General features: G+C 44.5%; 1 long non-coding RNA gene across 2 annotated transcripts in view; it reads left to right on the top strand.

Annotated features, from left to right (window-relative positions):
• Window positions 1-980: 980 nt before the first annotated feature.
• Window positions 981-13,230, top strand: part of LOC309533639 — a 45,954-nt gene continuing 33,704 nt past the window's right edge. For both annotated transcript variants that reach the window (XR_014220367.1, XR_014220368.1), the window contains exons 1-2: window positions 981-1,431; window positions 1,560-1,737. This is a non-coding gene — a long non-coding RNA (uncharacterized lncRNA). The remainder of the gene's footprint in view (window positions 1,432-1,559; window positions 1,738-13,230) is intronic.

Genomic DNA, 13,230 nt, shown 5'->3' with positions numbered 1-13,230 from the left:
CTCTTACAGAAACCTGAGACAACCTGAGGAGGCCTGTATTGTACAAGAGAGAAAGAAAGTGTGGAACTCTGTAGAACCAAAAGGAGCTGCCTTTGGTCTCTGGCTAGCTAAACAAATTTAGAGGATGAACATTAATTACTTGGCCATTTAACCGGTTAAATGCATGTCAAAATACAACCTTTACAAAATCAAATGGCATCCTGCAAAACGTCCAATTAATCATGTATAAAGCTGTATGGATATTCTGCAGCCCTTTAGTCATTGATGGATGAAATGGTCAACGAATAGGTTAAAGCAAAAGAGTTATGGAATAACTGGGTTCTACCTAATATTCTCCACTTCAGATTTTTAGACAAACATGGTTATTTCAAGGCAGGTGGCAATATAGCCTTAAAAACACTTCCAATTTCCAATCCTCTCCCAGTAACATATTAACATATAACATATGCAGGAGGCAGTGGAAGAAAGGAGTGCCTGGCGTGCTCTGGTCCATGGGGTCACGAAGAGTCAGACACGACTAAACGACTAAACAACAAAAAATGAGTTTGTGGGTACCACACTCCCCTAAATTCCTGGACCCAGTAGGGGTTGGAATTAAATCCACGCAAATTTTAATATATAAACCAGGCCAGTTTCCTGACCAGAAAATCTCCTGGAGTGATGAGCCAGTAGGAAGACAAAAGGAAAGGAAAGAGCCAATAGGAAAACATTTTCACAATTGCCCTACCAGTGCTGTAGCCTTATGAGGCTTTGCCCTCGGGTGGGAAAAATATTGCGCCTGGGAAAGGGAAGTGGGAGTCAACAGACACTCAAGGAATAGTTTTGGAGAAAAAGGTTTTATTTCTACCATCCATGAACTGGTAGAAGGAGCAAGTGTGATAAGTCACAAAAAGCATGCACGAAGTTCACAGACATGTGCACAAGCATATATATCCCTTTCCAGTTCCCTCCCCCTTTCTCCTCCCTCTGAGTTCCTCTGAGCATGAACAGAAAGCTGTCTTGGGACTCTTGGACTCTTGGCGCCCTTCCCAGGAAAGGGCGAATGAGAAGCCGAGGGGGTGGGTCGAGGAGCCCTGGTGGTTCAGCATGTCCAAGATGTTGCAACTGAATGAGATAAGATTCATTTCTCAGGCCTGCTATGAACAGAGCCTATTCATTAGCCTTTAAAAGTAACATTTTGCCTTTTGCCACAGCATCTTGTGAGAAAAGCAGAGAAGAGCAGAGAAAAGCTGTTTTGGATTTTTAGAAGACAAAAGGAGTTTTGGACAGTTTTGAGGCCTGGTTGATTATTGAAGCCTGGGGTGATTTCAGACAGGATTTGAGTATCTTCTTCCTTCAGTGCCAAGAGAGCTAAAGTTCATTCTTATTTTACCCATAACACAGGAGGTGGAACTATGGCTTAGAGATGAGAGCCCTGCAGAACAACCCCAGGTTTGCTGTTATACCTATTTTGCTGGGGGAAGAGGGGTAGTCCGAGTACTGTTATACATTTCAATGCTGAAATATACTCCACTATAGTTATCTGGTGTATTGATGGAGTGTTGCTGTTGTTGTTTTAGGGAAATGCAGTGCTGTTGGAAGGAGGGGTTGCTGCGGAAATGATTGTAACAGCAGAAGGGCTGCAGAAGATGAAAGGTGTTGGGGAAAGAACTGAAGATTTCAATGGTTGGTGGCCATGTATCATCTGGATACCAGGTCTACTTGTAGATGGGCTGCACATCTATTCACTGAAATAAGGTAAAGTACCCCTGGACAGTTAAGTCCAGTCAAAGGGAACTATAGGATTGCAGTGCTCATCGCGCTTTCAGGCTGAGGGAGCTGACGTTTGTCCGCTCCCTGGGTCATGTGAGCAGCAGGACTAAACCGCTTCTGGCGCAACAAAACACCATGACGGAAGCCAGAGCACACGGAAAAGCTGTTTACCTTCCCGCCACAGTGGTACCTATTTATCTACTCGCACTGATATGCTTTCAAACTGCTAGGTTGGCAGGAGCTGTGACAGAACAATGGGAGCTCACTCCATCATGGGGATACTAACTGCCAACCTTCTGATCAGCAAACAACAGAGGGGGAGATCTGGATTACAAGTTCCTCAGAGGCCAGGTCAACCTAAGCCTCACCATCACCCAACCTACCTGAAATAGTAGACCTATTCTCAGATGCTAGATATAAAAATATAAAAATATGCTGGCACAGTTGTTCATTTGGAGTATATTGGCTAAATTTGTATACCACCCTATACCTACAGGTCTCACTTGGGGGGGGGGGAATCTCATTTGGAAAAAAATATTGTGCATGTGCACAGATGAAAGAAGGATAATAGAATCGTAGAATTGTTGAGTTGGAAGGAATCCGGAGGATCATCTAGTCCACCCCTCTGCAAAGTGAGAATATGCAGCTGTCTCATACAGGGATGAAACCTGCAACCTTGGCATTATCAGCACCACACTCTAACTAACTGAGCTATCCAGCAAGTATAGTAATCTTTGAAGTACACAAACAAATCGAACACTTTGCTCCTCTCTCCCAGCAGCAATCAATGACGTGGAGCAGCAGTCAGAAGCCACCCAGTGTAATGACATCACTTTGTGCGTTGCCATTTTCACCAGCGCTCCTGTGTTTCAGCATCGCTTCTCGTCCTGCTCTTAACCCTTAAGAAGGCGGGCAGGTGGGAGAGGAGCCCGGCTCGTTTATTTCCCCCCTGCTGCTGCAAGACTGACTGGAGGATGGTTATCACGAGAAACAAGTTTTGCAAGTCACAGCACAGGCACAATATGGGCACGCCAGATGCCTTGGGATGATGGATTATAGATACAGACGAGCCGGCGCAAAAGCTTTTGCGTTACTCTCTGTGATCCCAAGTGACAACTCCACTTTCTAAACACACGAAACAGTTCGAAGTGGGCTAGCTGCGGAGGCTGCTTTGATGTCCTGCCATCACACTGAGCCGTGGAAAGCCTTGTTGTCTTCCGTAGCGAGCAGTTGAGGATATCAAAGAGAAGATGGGATGTTAAATTTTTATTGATGAATGTTTAATAGTCTGGGTTGTAAGCTGTCAGGAGTAATGCTGTAAAAGGATTCTGTGCGAATCTTGCTGTTTGCCATAGAGTGTCTGAAAGTGATTAGTCTTTTAAAGAGCCCGTTTCCACCCCCCACCCCCCAACAGCAGATGAAAAATAAATTTATTGTCATTATTAGAGGAAATGCAAATGGGCAATCAGGAGTTTGGCACACCTGTCTTTTTCTAGCGACTGGTGTTGTTAACGCTGTTTCCCCCTCCCCCCCAAAATTATTTATTCCTAGAGCAGCTTTAGCATTTTCTGTACATAATGATGACACCATCTAGAGAGAGTTCAAAGCAATTCACATGTAACAAGGGCACAGTGAGGTAGGACACATTACTGTCTGCACTTGTAGATGGGGAGAGTAAGGTAGTGGCAGACCAGAGGGGCTGGTCTGCCACTAACCCTGCAGCCAGGACCCCTAGGAAACATCGGGTCTCCCTTTCTGACATCCATGGCCTTTGCACTACTGACCCTGGACTTTGTGCAGCGGAGGGCAGACTGGAGGCATGCCGTGGGCAGACTTGAGAAATACACAGGTCTGAAAACGCCATTGCCTTCCCAGTTCCCCAACAACACCCCTACCAAGACAATCCAGAAGGAAAACGATTCCAGTCCTGCACTTAATGCAGTCAATTCCTCTTCCATAGGGAATGGTGGTGCCACAGAAGCATTGCTGTTCTGTAATCACGCAGTTCAAAGATGGAGTTAGCAAAAACACAATCTCCTTATGTGCCAGGCCTTGTGAGCATAGGAACTCCATGAAAATCAGTTGCCCAAAGTCCCCTGCTCCCCGCAGCCACCTAAGTCCCCTCCTCTCCAGGGCTTGTACCCAGTGGAAAAGGTATAAAGCCTTAAAGTGCTGGGGAATGGGGCAGATTATAGCCGTGTGTGATGCCAAAATTTGGCGCTCGCCCCATCGCCTCTTGCTTTCTACTCTATATCATAAGTGGGGTCCCTGAGGCTCCACGCCCAGTGCAACTGAACCGGTCATGCTCTCCTAAATCCACATCTGACCTGTTCATGGGAACAGCCAAACTGTGCCTGATGCCTCAGTGTGGAAAAGAAAACAAAGCATGGCCTCTCTTGAGATTTTTAATAAATATCAATGTACTGCATTATCTCTGATCCCTTTGTTGTTTAGTCATTTAGTCATGTCTGACTCTTCGTGACCCCATGGACCAGAGCACGCCAGGCACTCCTGTCTTCCACTGCCTCCTGCAGTTTGGTCAAACTCATGCTGGTAGCTTCAAGAACACTGTCCAACCATCTCGTCCTCTGTCATCCCCTTTTTCTTGTGCCCTCAATCTTTCCCAACATCAGGGTTTTTTCCAGGGAGTCTTCTCTTCTCATGAAGTGGCCAAAGTATTGGAGCCTCAGCTTCACGATCTGTCCTTCCAGTGAGCACTCAGGGCTGATTTCCTTCAGAATGGATAGGTTTGGTCTTTTCGCAGTCCATGGGACTCTCAAGAGTCTCCTCCAGCACCATAATCCAAAAGCATCAATTCTTCGGTGATCAGCCTTCTTTATGGTCCAGCTCTCTCTTCCATACATCACTATTGGGAAAACCATAGCTTTAACTATATGGGCCTTTGTTGGCAAGGTGATCCCTAGTGAGCATCTATAATAGCCCTCCTCCGGTGTTCAAAGTGAATAGAGGGGGGAGAGTGGTACACACAAGCCCCTGTTTCATATCTCGTGTCCCGGGAGAAGGTCTGAAAGGGAATCCTTAGCACATTCAGCTAAACACCTTTAGAAACCTCCCTGCCATCAGGAGTCCTGACAAGGCATCCCTCTCCAGATATTCCCTCCCAGAGCTGGCATGCAAGGGGTCATGGGGACGGGGGGCTTGTCTTTCCCCATTTTTAGCCCCCATACATTCAGAGCGTCACCTGGATCAGGATTTATTTCTCAGGCAATCCAATTTTGACCTAACCCACTCCTCTTCCTAGTTCTTTCAGGGGGTGGGGAATAGAATCCATCAAGAAGGCTGGTCCTGAGCATCATCACTCACCACCCCTGCCAATCACCTGATGCTACTGTGATGTTAGGTGGCTCATCTTCAAATGAAAGAACAGGGAGCACACACACACACACAACTACAGTGGTACCTCGGGTTAAGTGCTTAATTCATTCTGGAGGTCTCTTCTTAACCTGAAATGGTTCTTAACCTGAAGCACCACTTTAGCTAATGGGGCCTCCTGCTGCCGCTGCACTGCCGGAGCACAATTTCTGTTCTCATCCTGAAGCAAAGTTCTTAACCTGAAGCACTATTTATGGGTTAGCGGAGTCTGTAACCTGAAGCGTATGTAACCTGAGGTGTATGTAACCTGAGGTACCACTATTCCTTTGGAGGCATTGCATGACTGCTTTTGCAGAGGATCATGGTACTTAACGTATTATGGTGAGTATTAATCATGCACCAAAACTCATAGTCGCAAATAAACATGGAAGTATAAGTGCATGGCACCACTGATGTAAATCACCCTGACTAGATTCCCAGGAAGCCAGAGATGGCCAGTAGCTGATGTCCAAAGATGACTTTGGTTTGGAGCTCTGCTGAACTTCAGGATCTGTTGGCGAATCACATCCACTTACAGTAATCAAGGGGGAAAGAGGGCTTGCTGATTGCATTTGGAAAGCAAGCGGCTCAGCTGATGCTGCAGATTTTCCAGAGCACGTTCTACTCATTGAAAACATTTGAACCTTGAAATAGAAATATAGACCTCTTAATTAATTTCTCTGTTATTGTATAATGTGTAAAGAAAACTAATGCACAGATTTTTCCATTTTAATTACAAAAGGGGGGAAATGTGTGTGCAAGAGTGTAACGGGGAGAAGGGTGTGGACTGGGGCAACACAACATTGAATTTCAAAAGTAATTATGTAGGAGGGGAAGGTTTATTAGGCTTCAATAAGCCAGCATAGATGCAGATGGAATATATAATGGAGCACCAGCACTGCGTGCTGCTCTCATTAAGGCCACAGCAGAAGAACGGACACTCCAAACCCAAATGTTTTCGTAGCTTTATGCTTGGCCTAGAAATCCAAGTCTGTTGTGGCTGGGCAGCCTTTCGGCACTGAGAGCCACATGGCACTTTGCACAGTGCGTAATGTCGTAGCAGCTGGAGTTGTAGGAATAAGAATAAGAATATAGTATAGCAAAGCACATCAAGGAGTAGATTCCGTACCATTATTCTGTTGCGGACAGCAATCTTGGCACACACACATTCTAAACAAAGATAAGATGGCTAGGAAAGGGAAAGGGGTACAAAAGGCAGGGGAAGGAGAAAGAGAAACCAGATATTTAAGGGAGAGGAGCTCAGGCACTTGACCTTTTGCATTCACTATTAGAAAGAAGGATAGCGGGACAAAACCTCCCTCTAAATACCAGGTGCTGGAGGGTGGAGATGGTTGCCTTCATAGAGACTTTCAGGAAGCACTTTCTAGGTCACTTTTGGACACAGGGTACTGGACTAGATCAGCTTTTGTCAACCTTTGGATGTCTTAGACGACAATTCCCATTGGCCCAAGCCAGCATGCCAATGCAAAATAGGAGTGTTCTCTTAGGAGTGGCTTGTTGCTGCTGGTATAAAGACTTAAATGGGCATATTCATGTCAAAGCTTCCAAGCAAAAGGGGATTTATTTGGCCTATGCCAGTAACGTTGCTGTAATTATTATTCAATATTAATAAATGACTGCAGCAAGTGGACCACTTGCTTTCAACAATTTAAATCTCGACTTTATCCATGCACAATCGTCTGAGCAGGGCTGATGTAAATCTGAAAATCTCTTTTGAGCCCTTCTTCAGCGCCTGCTCTTGGTTTAGAAGGAAGTATTGCCGCAGCTTGAGATCAATCGATGAAAAGACCTACAGCGACAAAACGGATTGACAACTCGTGGGAAGTGTGTCCTTTGCGTGGTTCAGGGTTGGCACTGGGGAAGAGCAAGGCTCTGGTGCCGCCTGGCAAAAATTCAACAGGTTAAGCCATTTCTAGCATGTAAATCAATAATGAGAAAAGCTTCAGCTGCTCACATTGTATGTGTCTTATTACATGTGTGTGTGGCCATTGATTTATTTTGGGGGACTCTACTCCATCTGCAAAAGGGGACAGACATTTGCATATGACAGAGAGCATATGCAATTTTTATGCAAACCAGTCTCTTTTGCAAGTGGGGAAGAGGGCCCACTGTAAATATAATGCCCTGGGCCAAGAAAATCATGTTGGCATCTCTCTCTCTCTCTCTCTCTCTCTCTCTCTCTCTGTGTGTGTGTGTGTGTGTGTGTCCATGTCTTTAATATATGTCTTTGTGATTGAATTGCAGGGTGGTCTACCTTTGGGTGTGTCTTGTTTCTGGGTGCATGTTTATGCCTGTGTATGCGTATTTACATACACACTCTCACTAACCCATCCATATATATATATATATATATATATATATATATATATATATGCTTTCGTAGATTTTCACGGGTACAGGAATGCAGGTTTTGGTGTCTTCGGGTGTCTTCCCGAGTAAGAGTCGGGGTGTCTGTGCGACGTTTCGACGAGGTCTCACTCGTCATCTTCAGGCTGGTGCTTTCGGCTTCTTGTTACTGGAACAGAGCAGAATCTGGTGTTTGAGTTCCTATAAATACTGTTGAGGGGTGTGGTGTATAGCCTCCAACGTTCTGGGCAGAGAGGAAGTTCCTAGATTAGTGTGCCTTTTCTTCTTTTGTTCCTTAATTACTTGAGGGATATCTTGAGTGATTTCATGAGTGATATTCTGAATACCACTGGGTGGGTCATTAAGTGTAGATTAGTTGCTAAAGCTTTTGTGTCTTGACCTCTTGAGCTTGTGAAGAGTTTTTCTGAGAAGATGGCTGTGCTGCATTTAGTTGTGCTCTGGCTTCCAAAAATCTTCCAGATGCCCCAAACTCTACGGTCTCCCCAAGATACACAAAGAAGGAACACCACTCAGACCAATAGTCAGCTCCATAGGCTCACCTCTACAAAATCTCGCTAAATTTCTCGCTAAGCAACTTCAGCCCTATGCAGAATCCATCGCTTCACACGTTACTAACTCCTTCCAGTTCATAGAAACAATAAAGAAGCAATACCTACATCCCGATGACCTACTTGTGAGCTTCGATGTTGTATCTCTCTTCACTCAAGTGCCCATTAATGAAGCCTTGACAGCCATTCAAAACAAATACAACCCCCCCAAATACATCCTGGACCTGACCAACCACTGCCTAACCAACACGTACTTCATCCACAATGGACAAAGATACAAACAGATAGAAGGAGCACCTATGGGATCACCCCTCTCACCGGTCATCGCAAATTTGTACATGGAACACTTTGAAACCAATGCTTTAGACAAGTCAGAACACAAACCCAAACTTTGGCTCAGATATGTTGACGACACCTTTGTAATTTGGCCACACGGGAAAGAAAAACTAGATAGCTTCCTCACACATCTCAACAGCCTACACCCCAAAATGCAATTCACTATGGAAATAGAAGACAACAACCAACTCCCCTTTCTTGACGTCCTAATCTACAAAAAACCTGATGGCTCCCTAGGACACACTATCTACCGGAAAAAAACACACACCAACCGCTACTTACATGCACAATCACACCACCACCCTGCACAAATAAACTCCGTAGCCAAGACTCTCATCTCCAGAACCAAACGCCTGGCTGACAAAGACCACTTGACAACTGAGTTACAGAATCTCTCAAATGTGTTAATCGCCAATGGATACCAGAAAAACAGGGTTACGAAGCTAATCCAAAAAGAAACACCCCCCAAAAACCAAGACACAGAAGAAAACAATGGCATGGCCCTCCTTCCTTATATCAAGGGCACTACAGACAAAATCAGCAAAATCCTCCATAAACACAATATCAAAACAGCCTTCTGCACCAACCAAAAAATAGCCAATATCCTCAGAAACCCAAAAGACAAAATCCAGCTGGAAAACCAAGGGGTCTATGAAATACCCTGCAAAGTCTGCCCAGCCACGTACATTGGACAAACAAACAGACGAATAAATGCACGTATCGCAGAACACAAGAATGCCGTCAAAAAAGAAGAAAAAACTTCCTCTCTTTTCCAACACATGAAAGAAACAGGACACGAAATTAATTTTGCAGATTCCAAATTGCTCTTTAACATGGAACATCACCACAAGAGAATAATCATGGAAGCCATCGAGATAGAGAAACACCCTCACAACATGAACAAGCGTGACGACACGTCCCGCCTGCCAGACATCTGGAAATTAGCCCTCCCCACAAAAAAACCGACACCAGAACCAGAGGCACACAGAACGCCGTCACCAATCAACCACACCAGACCCAAACCCAGACCCTCTCCACAGACATATTACAGACTCCATCCAGTAGCCAAACTATAGTGGCACCTCCGGATGCTGCACCCCCCTGCAATCCCTACACAGATCTGGCTGGCACAAGGCACAAAACCACAGCTCGCCCCTATACACGAAGCCAAGCCAGAGCACAACTAAATGCAGCACAGCCATCTTCTCAGAAAAACTCTTCACAAGCTCAAGAGGTCAAGACACAAAAGCTTTAGCAACTAATCTACACTTAATGACCCACCCAGTGGTATTCAGAATATCACTCATGAAATCACTCAAGATATCCCTCAAGTAATTAAGGAACAAAAGAAGAAAAGGCACACTAATCTAGGAACTTCCTCTCTGCCCAGAACGTTGGAGGCTATACACCACACCCCTCAACAGTATTTATAGGAACTCAAACACCAGATTCTGCTCTGTTCCAGTAACAAGAAGCCGAAAGCACCAGCCTGAAGATGACGAGTGAGACCTCATCGAAACGTCGCACAGACACCCCGACTCTTACACGGGAAGACACCCGAAGACACCAAAACCTGCATATATATATATATATATAGAGAGAGAGAGAGAGAGAGAGAGAGAGATTTACTATTCTGGAAAAAAAATCTGGTGGATAATGCAGATGATTGAAGATGATGCCTCCCAGAAATATATTGTTCAGGCCTCCCTCATTTAAATTCAGCCTCTCATTCGCACTTGGTAATACACTCTGCCATATGAATTATGGATTCCTGTTTTTATCTCTCACACAACACATGAATGTTTGATAAAGATGGGCTCCAATATTATATTTGGTCAAAATGCTCCTCTGAAATGCAGTTTTAAAAAGAAAGAGAGAGAGAAAGAGAAGCTTTCCTAGTAATTATGCATGAATTTAACATAGGGAGGGGATTTCATTCCCCCCCACCCCACCCCGAATGTTTCTGCTGCACAAGTGTAGGAGACTGTGAGCCTTGGCAGCCAATATTCCTTATTTATGCTCATCCTGGAAACAGCATGGGAGAGACTGCAGTATGTTTTCCACGCTGCCCTACAAATGCCTCAGCCTTACCTTATTGTTTTCAGAGGGAAGAGGCTGCCTTGACGTTCAATTATTCATAATGCCTTTGTGAAGCCAGTTAATTTCCACAAGGAGTCTGGAGTTGTGCCAGAGGAGATCTCATTCATTCATTCATTTGCTCCCTCTGGGCATCAGGATGGCTTAGATGAGGGCCCATGGTTACGGCTGCTATTACTAGCAAAAAGCCCAGGTGTGCAGGAAGGTGTGTGCAGCAGTTGTAGTAGGTGTGACTCCCCTTTGGGCCTGCAACATTCATTTCTTTGTCCCCGTGCTCCCAAACCTATCCAGCATGTCAATTGTCTTCATTCCTTTCCTCCTCATAAGGGGTGTTCATTGCTGGACATGCAAGGAGGTCTGAGATTAGGGAAGGGGTTCTTGTAGTGGCTGCTGATGTAAGGTAAAGGTAAAGGACCCCTGGACGGTTAGGTCCAGTCAAAGGCAACTATGGGGTTGCAGCGCTCATCTCGCTTTCAGGCTGAGGGAGCCGGCATTTGTCCACAGACAGCTTTCTAGGTCATGTGGGCAGCAGGACTAAACCGTTTCTGGTGCAACAAAACACCGTGACGGAAGCCAGAGCACATGGAAAAGCTGTTTACCTTCCCACTGCAGTGGTACCTATTTATCTACTCACACTGATATGCTTTCAAACTGCTAGGCTGTGACAGAACAATGGGAGCTCACTCCTTCATGGGGATTCTAACCGCCAACCTTCTGATTGGCAAGCCCAAGAGCCTCAGTGGTTTAGACCGCAGCGCCACCCACATCCCCATCTGATGTACTGATGACTCCCTAAATCAAGGGATAGTGGAGATATCCTGGTATCCTGTTCCTAGTGGGAAGGGGCTACATCATATTTGTAGTGCATGGAAAGTCTGCAAGCGCAGACCGGGTCATGTGATCATGTCTCACATGAATGACAGCAGCCCCAATGGAGGAGGGAAGTGGACACAAGAAGGGTTTCTCACCTATTTTGGTCTAGGAATAGGTGGAATGGTTTCACTGCAGTCCAAGTCAGTTCTGCATGTGTTCATTGTTAAGTCCATTGCATCCTGTTAGAAGGAGACACCACAGACAGAATAATTGCCACACACAGGAAGAACAAGGATATAGTTTGAGTTCCTCACTTGTAGTTTTATAAATCATTTAATGTGTTGTCACGAATAGAAGTTATTAATATCGCAGTTGTTTATTATTATTATGACTAGAATGTAATGGAAATTAATAAGATTTTGTAAGATTTAAATAAAATAATCAAACCATCGAATCTAACATGCCACTTTATCTAAATTATATATTTCGTATTTGAACATTTGGTATTAAGAATTGTATTATAAATTGGTATTGTAATGATTAGGCTATTATTGGACTGTAATTGAAAACTAATACAAAATATTATTTGAAAAATACATAGTTTTGGACACATTTCTCAGAAAATGTGCATTTTGAGATGTATTTTCCCTCACAGTATACATTTCTAAACAGGGACGCCAAGAGCAGGTTCAAGACATGACGAAAAAAGTTGTTCAGGATCCCTCAGCAAGGGCGGGCGGACTAGCTAAAAATATTTTCATGCATATAACACCGTGTTGTGTTGGCACAGCGTTCACTTACAAAAACATGCAAATGTGGCTACACATAATAAGAGGAGACTGTGCTGCCATACTGTCAAAGCACAGAAGCGAATGTTTGCATAGCTCCGAAAATATTTGGAAAAGTTCTGGTTTGCAGCACAAGTTCGCAAGCCGCTATTCAGAATTGTGTGTGTGTGTGTTGAATATGGAATATATATATATATATTGTTACGAATGACATAAATGCAAGATAAGTCAGGCCTCGGGCTCGCTTTCAGATCATCGGGCCCCAGTAGTTTCTTCCAGCTTCCCTGCACTCATTGGCCCTGTTCCTAAATGTATATTACCTAAAACTTGTACAGTGGTGCCCCGCAAGACGAAAAACGCGCTAGACGAAAGGGTTTTGCGTTTTTTGAGTCGCTTCGCAAGACGAATTTCCCTATGGGCTTGCTTTGCAAGATGAAACGTCTTGCGAGTTCTTGCGAGTTTGTTTCCTTTTTCTTAAAGCCGCTAAGCCGTTAAGCCGTTAATAGCCGCTAAGCCGCTAAGCCGCTAATAGCCGCTAAGCCGCTAATAGCCGTGCTTCGCAAGACGAAAAAACCGCAAGACGAAGAGACTCGCAGAACGGATTAATTTCGTCTTGCGAGGCACCACTGTATGTTATATGCATTGTGATAATTCAGAGAAGTGCAAAATTCAGAGAGATGCAAAATCCCATGGACCGCAGCACTGTGATCCATACATTAATTTAGGAGGGGTAGATCAGGTCAGTTTAGCTCAGACTCGGCAATGAACAAATTCCTCAAGCATTCCTACTTTGATCTCTAAATGTGAAGCAAATCACACACACACACACACACAAAATCCTGGCTCAGTTCTGCCTTTAATAGATGACCTCAACGTTGGCATTTGAGTGTTACAAATTCCCCTTTTTTTCTTTTTTAAGGCTAAGACTCAAATCTTGTAGCCAAGCTTTGTGCGCTGTCAGACTGGCAAATAAGAAAGGCTAAAACTTATTTTAAAATCCTGTGCTTTTTACTCAGAACTTAAGAATCTATTTACAGTTTGGATTTTGACTTCATGCAAAAGTGGAAGTTGAGAAAATCTGGGTGATAATTGGTTCCCAACACCATCTATGAAAAGCTGGTTACCTGCTCCTGGTA

The sequence above is a fragment of the Podarcis vaucheri genome, assembly GCF_965113315.1.
Source record: "Podarcis vaucheri genome assembly, chromosome: 5".
Classification (NCBI taxonomy): Eukaryota; Metazoa; Chordata; class Lepidosauria; order Squamata; family Lacertidae; genus Podarcis; species Podarcis vaucheri.
Note: the sequence above shows the minus strand (reverse complement) of the source record. Positions and strands in the feature narration are given on the sequence as shown.